Below are 12017 nucleotides of genomic sequence, written 5' to 3'. Positions count from 1 at the left end.
AACGTTTAAATTTTAACATACTCTTACAGGTTGAGAGACAGTTCTTCTGTCACTCACTGTAAATTTATTTTTCACGATACAATGCTTGTTTTAGTCTCATTCTGAAGCCGCTTAGTTTTCTTTTGCTTTCCATGCCTTCGAAACCTTACAATGCAGTTACTCTTTAAAAGGGGATATGTTTGTCGATGTTATTTAGGATGTAAATCCCAAAGTCAGTAAAAGATTAGGTTTTCAAACAGCTAATTTCCATTAGTATAACTGATGAAAAAGTATTTCTGGGAGTTTAGAATGAACTGAAGGTTTGATCTCATGTATAATACCTTTAGAGACTTTGCGTGATGTCACCACGTATGAGCACGAGGCATTTCAGTTACTCGAGAACAGACATTTCTTTACCTTTTGTAAATAAGAAAAATACTACAGTATTTTCATAATTTTAATTGCTCCACAAAAATCATCATAAATTTCCTTACTAAACATATATCACGATATACATTTTACGACAATGTATGTTATTGCACATAAAACATCAGAAAATTAGGACAAATTCTTATGAATTTCTATTTAGCATTGTTTTCAAGAAAATTCTCTCTCTGAACTGCCCCTGCAGACACCTTTCAATGATTACCTGTGAAGATATTTTAGTTGATTTTTATATTTTTTACATTTTATAGGTAATATCATTGAATCTAAAACGAAGAAACTGCATGCCATCAAAATCTCAAAGGATTACGGTAATAGTTTAAATTACCAGCACACCTGAACTCCATAACACTAATAGTGTAATGAAAGCCATTTTCCTTCCCCCGAGGGGATGTAAACCATGCTATGACAGCAATAAGCACGATTTACCACATACGATACTAAGGCTTTGGCCCTATTCTAAGTTTCAGTTTGACATGAATGCCATGTGGGCATGGCAAGGCTCAGAGACTTGGGACACTAAGGAGCACCCATGAAACCCATGGGTAAGTGAACAAGGCCAATGACCCTGGAAAAGGGAAGGCTCAGAGTCACTGCAAGTGGAAGAAGGGGCAGAAGACGATAAAGGGAGGAGAAAGAGCTCAACAACGAGGAGGAGGAAGAAGCTGGACAGACGAACAGATCAGGAAGAGGAATGCAGACATCCACAGATAGATTAATCGCTACCAGAGGCTCAACAGAGTTAAGCTCCTTGGAGGGGGTGTGAGCAACGTCAGACTACGACGCCAAAGCCATACCTGAAGTTAAGTGATCCAAGAAGGAGGCAACAAATGGCTCTCTGCGATACTAAAAGGCATTACCTTCTGCAAATACTCAAGTGATATTGTAATCCGGAGGCAGCCGATGCAGAAGGAGCAAGAGGTGGTGTAGCGTGTGAGGAGAGTTCAGCATGCACATCTCTTCCACCACTAAAAGAGTGTATATGCTGTCAAACACCATCCCACGTATGCATCACTTTGACTGAGCTGCTGGAAGTGTACCAGTGGAAGGATCAGGGAGAGGTGCAGGGAATGGGGAGGATAAAGGATCTGAAAAGGTTCGGTGGTGTCAAACAGGGGTACTGTATTCCTATTTGACGACACACTGGCCGAATGCTTTTGCCTTCCCGCCGTCTTCCTACCCAACCTTTTCCACCACGAGAAAAGGGACTACAGGGTGAACCAACATAATCAATGGGGCTCCACAAACACACACAACATGAAGCACCCACACAAACTCAAGTCCTTCAAACCTCTACTCATGTCTTGTTCCCATCACAAAGCAAACACATCAACGCATAAACAAAAACCAGCAGCAGCTTCAACATACAATCAGGAAACAGTGCAGCTAGATATCTATCTAGAACAGTGGCCAAAGAAGGTGAGCTAGGTCCAGAGTAATCTCTGTGTGAATTGACGACACTCTGAAAGAGTACCCAGAGGGCTAATTCTACAAATTCCTTTCTTGCCAAATTTATGAAATATATCTTTTTAGTACAGTATTTGGCTTAATTATTAATCACCTTAGACCTTTATTGAGTGAAAACCATGCATTTTTTTCTCTGCCCATATGCCTAATAATCATAGGAGCCAGAGTGAGATACAGGGGTTTTTGGGTGATGCTAGACAGGACCCAGCATCCTAAAATAGGTTAAGGTGTATCCCTGTAAATGTACTGGCCACAGCTGAGTACTTCATAATTATTTTGAGAGTTTTACCAACCATGTAAATGGGCTTATAACCTTATGATTTAAATGTTTCTGACCATTTATACTAGTGTAATTTCCTATTTTTTCTTTGATTTAAATGGGTCATCATTTACAGTAATGGCATATATTATTCTTACTTTGTTTATACTGTGATGACATATCCAGTGATTCCTCTTCTTCCTGTGAAATGGTGTCATACTATAACATATCCAGTGATTGCTCTTCTTCCCAGTCAAATAACTTGGGGCAACTTGTGACATCACAGCACAGATGTACGAGTGCAGTGCTGCATAGGTCAAACATTTTTCCTTTTAGCAAATGTTGTACAATGGGAGTTCGTGTGTTATGTGGTAACATCATGACTTTTACATTTTGAAAAACAGTTATCATTTGGTGGTAGCTACAGAAAGTTATTGGTAGTTCTTAACTCCAAGTAAAAAATGTAGCTTATCTTCTGTCATAAAGTGAGATAACATTTTTCAATACTGGCGTCTATTTAAAAACCGGGGAAATTTGGCTTTTATGAGTTCTTGAAGAGATACTGATCAATTTAATAGTCCTTTCCATAACAAACGCTTGGATAACCCATTACAACCCCACATTAGCAAAGTTGGGCGGAGAGAGGCCCAATGAGGAGGCACACCTTTCTGGTCAGGTTAATGAGTTCAGCGATTCAAGTTAGGTTAAGTTAAGGTTAGATTATTACAGCCCATCCACTGTACACTAAAACCCTAAGTTCCTGAGGAAGGGGGGCACCCATTACTGTTACATATGGGGGTGTTGTATTGGGATATTAAAATGTTTCCGGTGAAAATGAGTATGATATTCTAACATTTCTGGGTAAAGTATGAAGACAGCTACATGAAAAAATTGTTTATGAGTTTTTTGGCTAAACACTACATGAAAAGGTGTATATATGCAGTACAAGTGAAATACTCAGAGAAATTTTCTAAGATCATGAGTAATTTCCATCTTTTTCTGTTTTTACGTTTACACCTGAGGGGCTGGTATTATAATTTATAAATGGGGAGCGGTATTTGGTACCAGCCCCTCAGGAATGACAGTAAAAATATAAAACAAAAGGCAATAAATTTCTCATTACCTTGGTAAATTTCTCAAATTATCTCACCCGTGCTGCATGGTATACACCCTTTTCTATATTCCTCAGTCAAAAAATTATAGATAAACAATATCTTCAAGAGACCACCTCCTTTACGATAATGGCAGATCTGGTTGGGTCCTATTCCTTCTGAATGCCTACTTTACAAAAACCAGTGGTTTGCAGTTATAATAGCCCTACCTAACAGTTTAAATAGCACAAAACATAATATAATCAGTCACAAAACCACCCTTAGCTTATGGTATACTCCTCAGGTCTCTGACAAGAAATAAATATACTTGATAACCTTTCTGTGGGAATACATATTTATAATAATAGCCTACCTTAGGCCTGGATTAGCCTATGGCCTACTGCCTAATTCACTGTAGCCTTTCTTTGCTAACCCAGAGACACCTAAAAAATAGCATAATTCATTTATAACCTCCTGATGATGGTAGGAACTAATAATATCCCAGGGATAAGGTGAACTATCGTATGCCAGTGGTCTCTGGATAGGCCAGATCACCAGACCACTTTTCCCTAAACAGTATTTCCGAAGAATTAACCTCATTTACCTGAGCTAGGACAATTTCATTTATTACCCCTGATAATAGTAGGAACTAAAAGTAGTATCCAAGGCCCAAGGTCGACTATCGGATGCCAGTGGTTCTCGGATAGGCCAGACCACTGCTCTCCCCCATATAGTTTTATTACAGAAGAATTAACCTCATTACCAGAACAGCCCTAAAATTCATTTAGGTGCGACTTGAGAACGATGGGAACAGGTTCCACATACAAAAAAACCTAACCTTCCCTGGAATGTCATGTCCCAACCTAACAGACCTTTCTTCCTAACCTCACTTAGGGCACCATGCCCTGACCTGCCCAGGTGACACTAAAATTCATAAAAGACTAAGCTTCCTGTCAGGGGTAGTGTTAGATCGCAGGCCAAAATGTGGACTATCGAACGCTAGTGGTCCTCGGACACGCCAGGCCACTTCTCCCCAAAATAGTAGCCTGTTTCAGAAGAATTAACCTCATTTACCAGAATAGCCTAAACATTCATTTATAGGGCAACGCTATGATGATAGTAGGAACTAGGGTAATAGTATTACCCAAGCCCAAGGTGGACTATCGAATGCCAGTGGTCCTCGGACAAGCAGACCACCAGACCACTTCTGCCTAAAATACAATTTCAGAATTAACCTCATTTACCAGAATTGCCTAAAAATTCATTTAAGGCCAACCCCTTACGATAGTAGGAACTAACAGACTAGTAGTGTCCCAGGCCCAAGGTGTACTATTGAACGCCAGTGGTCCTTGGATAGTCCAGACCACTTCTCCCCCAAAATAATACTCCAAAAATTAACCTCATTTATTAGAATGGGCTGAAAATTCACTTATACCCTCCTGATGATAGTAGGAACAAATAGTAGTGTCCCTGGATCAAGGTGGACTATCGAATGCCAGTGGTCCTCAGATAGTCCAGACCACTGACCACTTCTCACCCAAAAACAATACTCCAGAATTAACCTCATTTCTTAGAATGGGCTGAAAATTTCCTTATACCCTCCTGATGACAGTAGGAACAAATAGTAGTGTCCCAGGCCCAAGGTGGACTATCGAACGCCAGTGGTCCTCGGGACAGGCCCAGACCACTTTTCTCCCAAATAATATTTGAGAAGAATTAACCTCATTTACCAGAGTCACGGGCAAATCACAGGCGACAATGGATGAACCGACCCCACACCGGATCACTGGGAGACTCGCCTCGTCGCCGCACTTGTCAAAAAGGGGGATAAAACTTGCTAATAACACGGAAAAGGAGACAGAAGACCTCGCACTGGGTAAACAAAGCTGTGCCTCGGAACTTCACAACAAACATGGCCGACTTAAGCCATCCGGTCCTTCTGGATTGGGGCCGAGATGTCTTCGGAGAGCGAGACCGAAAGATGTCTACGCCTTGATTTTGATCGGTCTTCGCCAGTTTGATACTTTTTTATTATACTTCAGCATTCTGTTATAATTTTCTAGACATACTGACAAAAATCTCCTACAACTATCACCATATTTGTTTGTTTTTATCATGGAAACTTTGACGTCCTTCGAAAAGACGAGGTATCTACTTCTATATCTCGAAGCTTATAAACACTAGTTAACATGAAATCAATCTAAAATAGTGGTTCTCATTCTAGTAGTCATTTCACAACGATGAGTAAGTGTACACATGAATTTGGGAATTTAACAATACGTTTAACGGAAAGTAATAGATGTCACATTTGTTGATAGTTACAACGCCAATACTTGAACAGACAGAGAAAACATGAGTTATTCGGAAAATGTTTTCCAGTAATTTTGTGCAAACATCGCTGAAATACAGAAGCAACTGAGATATTATCAAAAGGATTCGACGAGTGTCTCATAAAAATACTAATATTATATATATATATATATATATATATATATATATATATATATATATATATATATATATATACATCACTGGAACTCACTGTGGTCAACCACTTGTTCCTCTTATCTCTAGTGCTCGAAATAAGTAATCAATGTCTTACTGTTGGAAGCTGTAGAGGTAAGTTTTGGCATAGAATCTGCGGCACAGAGACCAAAAGGCTGAGACATGTGATGATTAGTCACAACGGTGAAGAAGTCAGTTCAGAGAAAACGAATGGCTCAGAAATTTTGAAATAATATTATGTGCTGGTGAAAAAAACAAAAACTTCGGAGGGGCTGGTTAAATGATACATTGGTGGAAGGGAGGTTTTCAATATCTAGGAAGCAGGAGCGCAGGTGGAACCTTACAATTTTAGCAATTCTCTGGAAATGCGGTTTCTAGCCTGATATCCTCTGGTGGACAGCAGGCCAGGATCAGACAACCACGAACCCAGTTCATATAATATATGAGCTTTATATGACCAACCATTCTTGTTATTTCACGAGAACATGATGAAAAAACGGTCCTGTAACCTGTACTAGCGAAGCGTAATAGCATTCTCAGTCTTCTCAGAGCACGGAAAGTTGTGCTTATTAAAGATTGTACAGAAAAGACTTAAAATACAGATCTTTTTGGAGAGATATTCTTCTTTGAAGAAATACATTTTCTCGTGAAGCACGGACGGTCATTACAGCGTAGTAAAGTAGTTTCACTGACAAGTTTTCAGTGCTGAATCGGACCCTCTCGTGGAGAAAGGCAAATGATGCTATCATTCCCTGTAGGACGCGAAGCCTATTACATTCTCCTGTTTTCTAGGGCGACTGTTGCAAGCGATTCGCTGTTGCAGGTGCTCTGCGCAGGTGTGCTCGCTCGGCAGCACAGTTGTTTCAGATCACCCTTCGATCCTCGATCTCGCCAATCGTGGGGATTGTTACAAATACAATTTTACGTATTCATTTTGAAACTGTTTGCAAAGGCTCTCATCCATCTTTACCTATAAGTTATTCCAAATTCTCGTCAAATTCACATATCTAAAACTGTGATTACTGCTACATTCTCAAACTCTTCTTTCCATCTACCTTCGTTTTTTCACTTTTGCTTCAATCAGTTAATGATCAGCTATCCCTCAGCCACTTCTCTTTTCACCATTACGCCCGTCAACATTCCCATAACTGTTTTGGAAGTTTTATAATGCCTGATATTATCCAGTGCTCAAACATCTTCTACAAAGGGTTTTTCACAAGCTGCGTCCATGCCCATTCACTCTAGTTATTTTAAATCAAGCGCTATTACAGCTTCTTTTCTGTCACTTAAATTTGCATTCGAATGCAGGTTAAGAAAAAGTCACATGTGAAAAAAATTACAGAATATTTCACAGGAAAAAAAGTCACATTCATTTATGGGGCCCAGTAATAGTCACAATTTTTGGCCAGGAAAGAAATTCGGGTAATCAAAAGAAAATATTCAAAGTCAGACACAATTCACTTAAGTAACACACACATATATATATACACTATATATATATATATATTATATAATATATATATATATATATATATATATATATATATATATATATATATATATATATATATATATATATAAATATAAATATATATATATATATATATATATATATATATATATATATATATATATATATATATATATATATATATGATGGCATTGCATGTACGTAAAAAAAATCACATTCTGTTCAATATCTTAAGCACAGTAAAGTAATCAAGCAAAAATATTTATTGACAGTACTGTACAGACTGAAAACACCTTACAGGATATAGCAGCCTTAACATGTATACCCAGTACTTTTAATGTTGATGCATTTTGCAGATAATATAACTAATTTAAAATATTTTCTGCCTCATTGCTTTAGCAGTTTAAAACACTTGAATAAACTGTAACTGACTTGAATATTTTGTTTGATCACCTGACTTTCTTTCTAGTTAAGACTGCGACTTTTTTTGCGACTTTATTACCGGCCACCATAAATTAATGTGACTTTTTTCTGTGATTTTTTTACCTATGGCTTTTTTTATTAACCTGGGTTCGACATTGAAATTCAAGCTTCCTAAGAATATGGTGTTTCATTAGAAAGAAGTAACAGAAGGTAACAGGAGACACAGAGATAAAAACTCGCGCAAATGGTGATCGTTTTAGAGGTGAAATTAGATGTTTTTCTTGACATTCTTGTCGCTTGGCCTTTCATTTATTTGGTCCTGCTTCGGTCCTAAATGTAAATCATTAACAGATTTCTGCTCAATGCAATACGGCCTTAGTACGTCAGCGATTCGGGCAATACCGACTATATACGTTTGCAAGTTACCGACATGAGAACATCACCCACCTGTGGGTTTCCGAAGCGGGAAAACGCTGTTACTAAATACGAAGATTGACGGGGAAAAAAAAAAATGCTATATAAATGACTATCCCTGACCATTATCGGCACCGCAGACCAGAAACGACTTAAGAAAATGGACATTCGTTCGTGTGGTGCTCTATGGAGCATATGCATTCGTAAAATATTCGTGAAACCATATTTATAAAAACGAACCCCTGTCCATAGGGAACAAGCCCGCCGCAGGGTCATTGACTTGAAACTCAAGCTTCCAAAGAATATAGTCTTCATTAAGAAAGAAGTAACAGTAAGTGATAAGAAATAGAAAGAGATCAAAACCCGTGCAAATGGTTATTGTTTAGAGTGAAATTAGCTGCTTTTCTTTTGTTTTGTCACTTCGCCTTGCATTTATTTGGTCCTATTTCGGTACTAAGTGTAAACCATAAGCACACAGTAGAATTCTGCTAAAATATAGCACTACGTCACTAAGTTAGCGGTTCTGAAAACACCGACTGATTGTACAAAAACAGGCATGAAAATGGCACCCACCTGTGGAGTCTTTTGGCGGAAACGCTAAAAAACAACCAAAAACAAGATTGACGGGAAAAAATTCTATAAAAATGACCATCGCCGACCATTTTTGGCAGTGTAGACCAAAAAGGACTGAAAATACAGAAAATGGTCGTTTGTTCGCGTGGTTCTCTGAAGGGCAAACATTAATACGCGCGCATAAAACCATATTTATCTCAAATAAATACGTATATACAGCCGCGCTTGAATATCTATGCTTTGGTATGTGGGGATCTAAATGAAGAAATGGAATCAGAATTTGATAAGCATTTTAAGTAAAAGTGCAAGCAAATGTTACAATACTGTAAGTTCTTCAATACAGTAGCCTATTATTATTAATATCTATAAACAAGTAAAAATGCGCGCGAAGTTTCTTCAGCGCAGTCGAGTTTTCCGTACACCATATAATCAAGGCCACCGAAAATAGATCTATCTTTCGGTGTTCTCGATATAATGCTGTATGAGTAGCTGCCCATGAAATCTTTAACCACGGCCCGGTTGCGGCCTATCCTGTATCGTTGCCAGAAGCACAATTATGGCTAACTTTAAATACAATAAAAAAAACTACTGAACTGCTAGAAGGCTGCAATTTTGTACGTTTGATGATTGAAGGGTGGATGATCAACATACCAATTTGCAGCCCCTCTAGCCCCGGCAGTTTTAAGATCTGAGGGCTGACAAAAATAAGTGCGGACGGACAGACAAAGCCGGCACAATAGTTTTCTTTTACAGAAAACTAAAAATCTCATAATCGCACGCGTTCACAACGAAATAAGTGTAAAATATTCAATATACACAACGGGAATTTTCCAGAACCTCCCACATATAAAGATTTTTGGGCAAACGGTGCACAGAAAAACTATAACGTTTGTTTATCATTTACAGTCAATGAACGCTTCTAAGTGACGTACGGCAATTTATATGCATAAAACACACGGATTCTTCACTAACTGCTTTAGCGAGATTACAGAATTGCTCTTGCACCACACACACAAATGTACATACCCCTCCTGTTAAACTTCTATGAGACTCTTCAATCTTCAAATCACTGACTGTTGAGGACGTATAGTCGTCTACGACAGGCACCGATGTACTAAGGAGATGAGAGAACTGCCTCGAGCATTTTATGCTGTTGTTTTTATCTTCCTAATCCCTCAGTACGACCTGACCGTCGACCTTCAACTTCTCTGTCAGACCTGCGGTCATCCTAATCTCCGCGGTCTACCTAGCACCCTGTGATAAAGTATATTTTGGACAGAGCAGCAAATCGTGGAAGGATTTATGGAAATAAAATCGCAGGCAACGTAGGAATAATAATTTTAAAGGACGAGATCACTTGCGAAATACTGTACAGGAGTTTTAAGAACGTATAAACAAAAAGAGAGACGGTAAGGGATAATCCCGAACAACGAAGGATTAACCACACGGCCACGGAGAGCAAGAAGAATGCAGGAAAGGTCAGGAAGGGCTGAAATATATACGGCTCTGGGCTAAGATCAGCGGGTAGGTCATACAAGGATTAATAGAGTACAGGGTTAGGCCTGCCCGGAGTTACTACGCATCTCCGTGACGCTGCTGGTTGATTGGAAGCTTACCATAGAAAAAATCAGGAAAACAATGAAATGAAGGGTCACTATAGTAAAAATGTTTGTCCACCCACATCATTCTCTCTCTCTCTACCTTAGATTATCGGAGGCCCCGTTAATCTCTAGGCTGAAGGATATGAAGAATTCTCCATATATCTTTTTACTGACATTTGGCTAATGCAGTAGGCCTACACGTGTTAATCCGGGCCAGGTGTGATACTGAGACCTTGTTCTTCCCTCTGGTAAGGTCAAATATAGACTGATGACTTTTTTTTTATCTTAACGTCAACCAAAAGAAGCAGCCAGCGACGCCATGTGCCAAGAATTAGGTAACGAAAACAACAGATGCTGGAAGGAGTCACAGTAGTTATCATCTCCTTAGTGTATCGGTATCTGATGAAGAAAGACTCTCTTCCGAAAGTTTGTGCTTGGGAAATGAAAGAACCTGGAATCTAAACCAATGCATCTCATTTAAGCCTAACGCCAGTAGTATGAGTGTGTAGGCCTATCACAGTGAAGTTGAGGTTGCTGTTTTGTGACGTAGCATACCAGTGCGTGCTTCATTCCAAAGCGAATGATAGTTTGATTCGAAAGATACACGCGTATTTTGTTTTTAACGTCATTTTATGAATATACAAATAAATTTGTCCTGGCTAAGAACAGAGGGCATTACTGTCCGGAATATCTATCCCTTGATACAGGGTCGCAATTGACGTCCAGTTTCCACACTGGTTGTGAAGTCATTTATAATCTGGATCACTAATCCCTGCACCCCAGTCAACCTGTTGTAATCCGTACCGCTGGGACAATAAAATCTCTCAGGCACTTGTAAAACTAAAAGAAGAAGAAAGAAGAAGAAGAAGAAGACGAAGAAGAAGAAGAAGAAGAAGAAGAAGAAGAAGAAGAAAAGAAGAAAGGAGACGACTTATCTCTACAAGTACCTCCTTTAAACTGAAAATATACTACAGTTTGCTAACAGCTTCAGTTCAGGGATTAAGTCAAAATAGAAGGAAAGCGAACAGTATCATACTACTGCGAATTCATCAACTGTTCGCCAAGCCGTTTCCTTCAGAACAATATTTCCTGATTAAACCCGTTTCTTGGGTCTTTTATGGGATAATCTCCTCTTGACCTCTGCAGTAGGGTTCGCTCTTTTATCTGCTTGATCATCTGTGGGAAAACCAGGCACCGTTGGTGAAAATAACACGCCACATTCACGTGCCTTGAAAGAATGTAATATGTTATTGATTCAAGTTATACGGAAGCACAAGCTAATAGCATAGCATACTGCGCCACAGGTGTGTTCATAAATTGGCATTGACTTTTTTTTTTTGGGAGGGGAATGTCACAAGAATATACCTCAAATTTAGTTACGGCAAATTATCCCGAAAGAAAGTCAGTGTTCAAATACCATGAGCAACTTAAATAATATGTTTAAAAATTTTAACTGGCAGTATATGTATGACCCTACATACTGACAGCACGATTTTCATATAACAGCTTTAATCAAGTGTGGATAAAAGACAATTATACATTTTCTTGAGACGATGAAAGAATACAGAAAGACAGTATATATATATAATATATATATATATATATATATATATATATATATATATATATATATATATATATATATATATATATATATAAAGCAAAAGAAAAGCAATTGCATCACAAGAGCAGCAATGCAGGTCAGGAAACTAAAAGCACAGTGGTGAATGACAATTTGAATTAACATTTTGTCGGTTTCTCTTCAGTTATAATATTTAAATGACAAAGAA

The sequence above is a fragment of the Macrobrachium rosenbergii genome, chromosome 1 (genome assembly GCF_040412425.1).
Source record: "Macrobrachium rosenbergii isolate ZJJX-2024 chromosome 1, ASM4041242v1, whole genome shotgun sequence".
Classification (NCBI taxonomy): Eukaryota; Metazoa; Arthropoda; class Malacostraca; order Decapoda; family Palaemonidae; genus Macrobrachium; species Macrobrachium rosenbergii.
Note: the sequence above shows the minus strand (reverse complement) of the source record.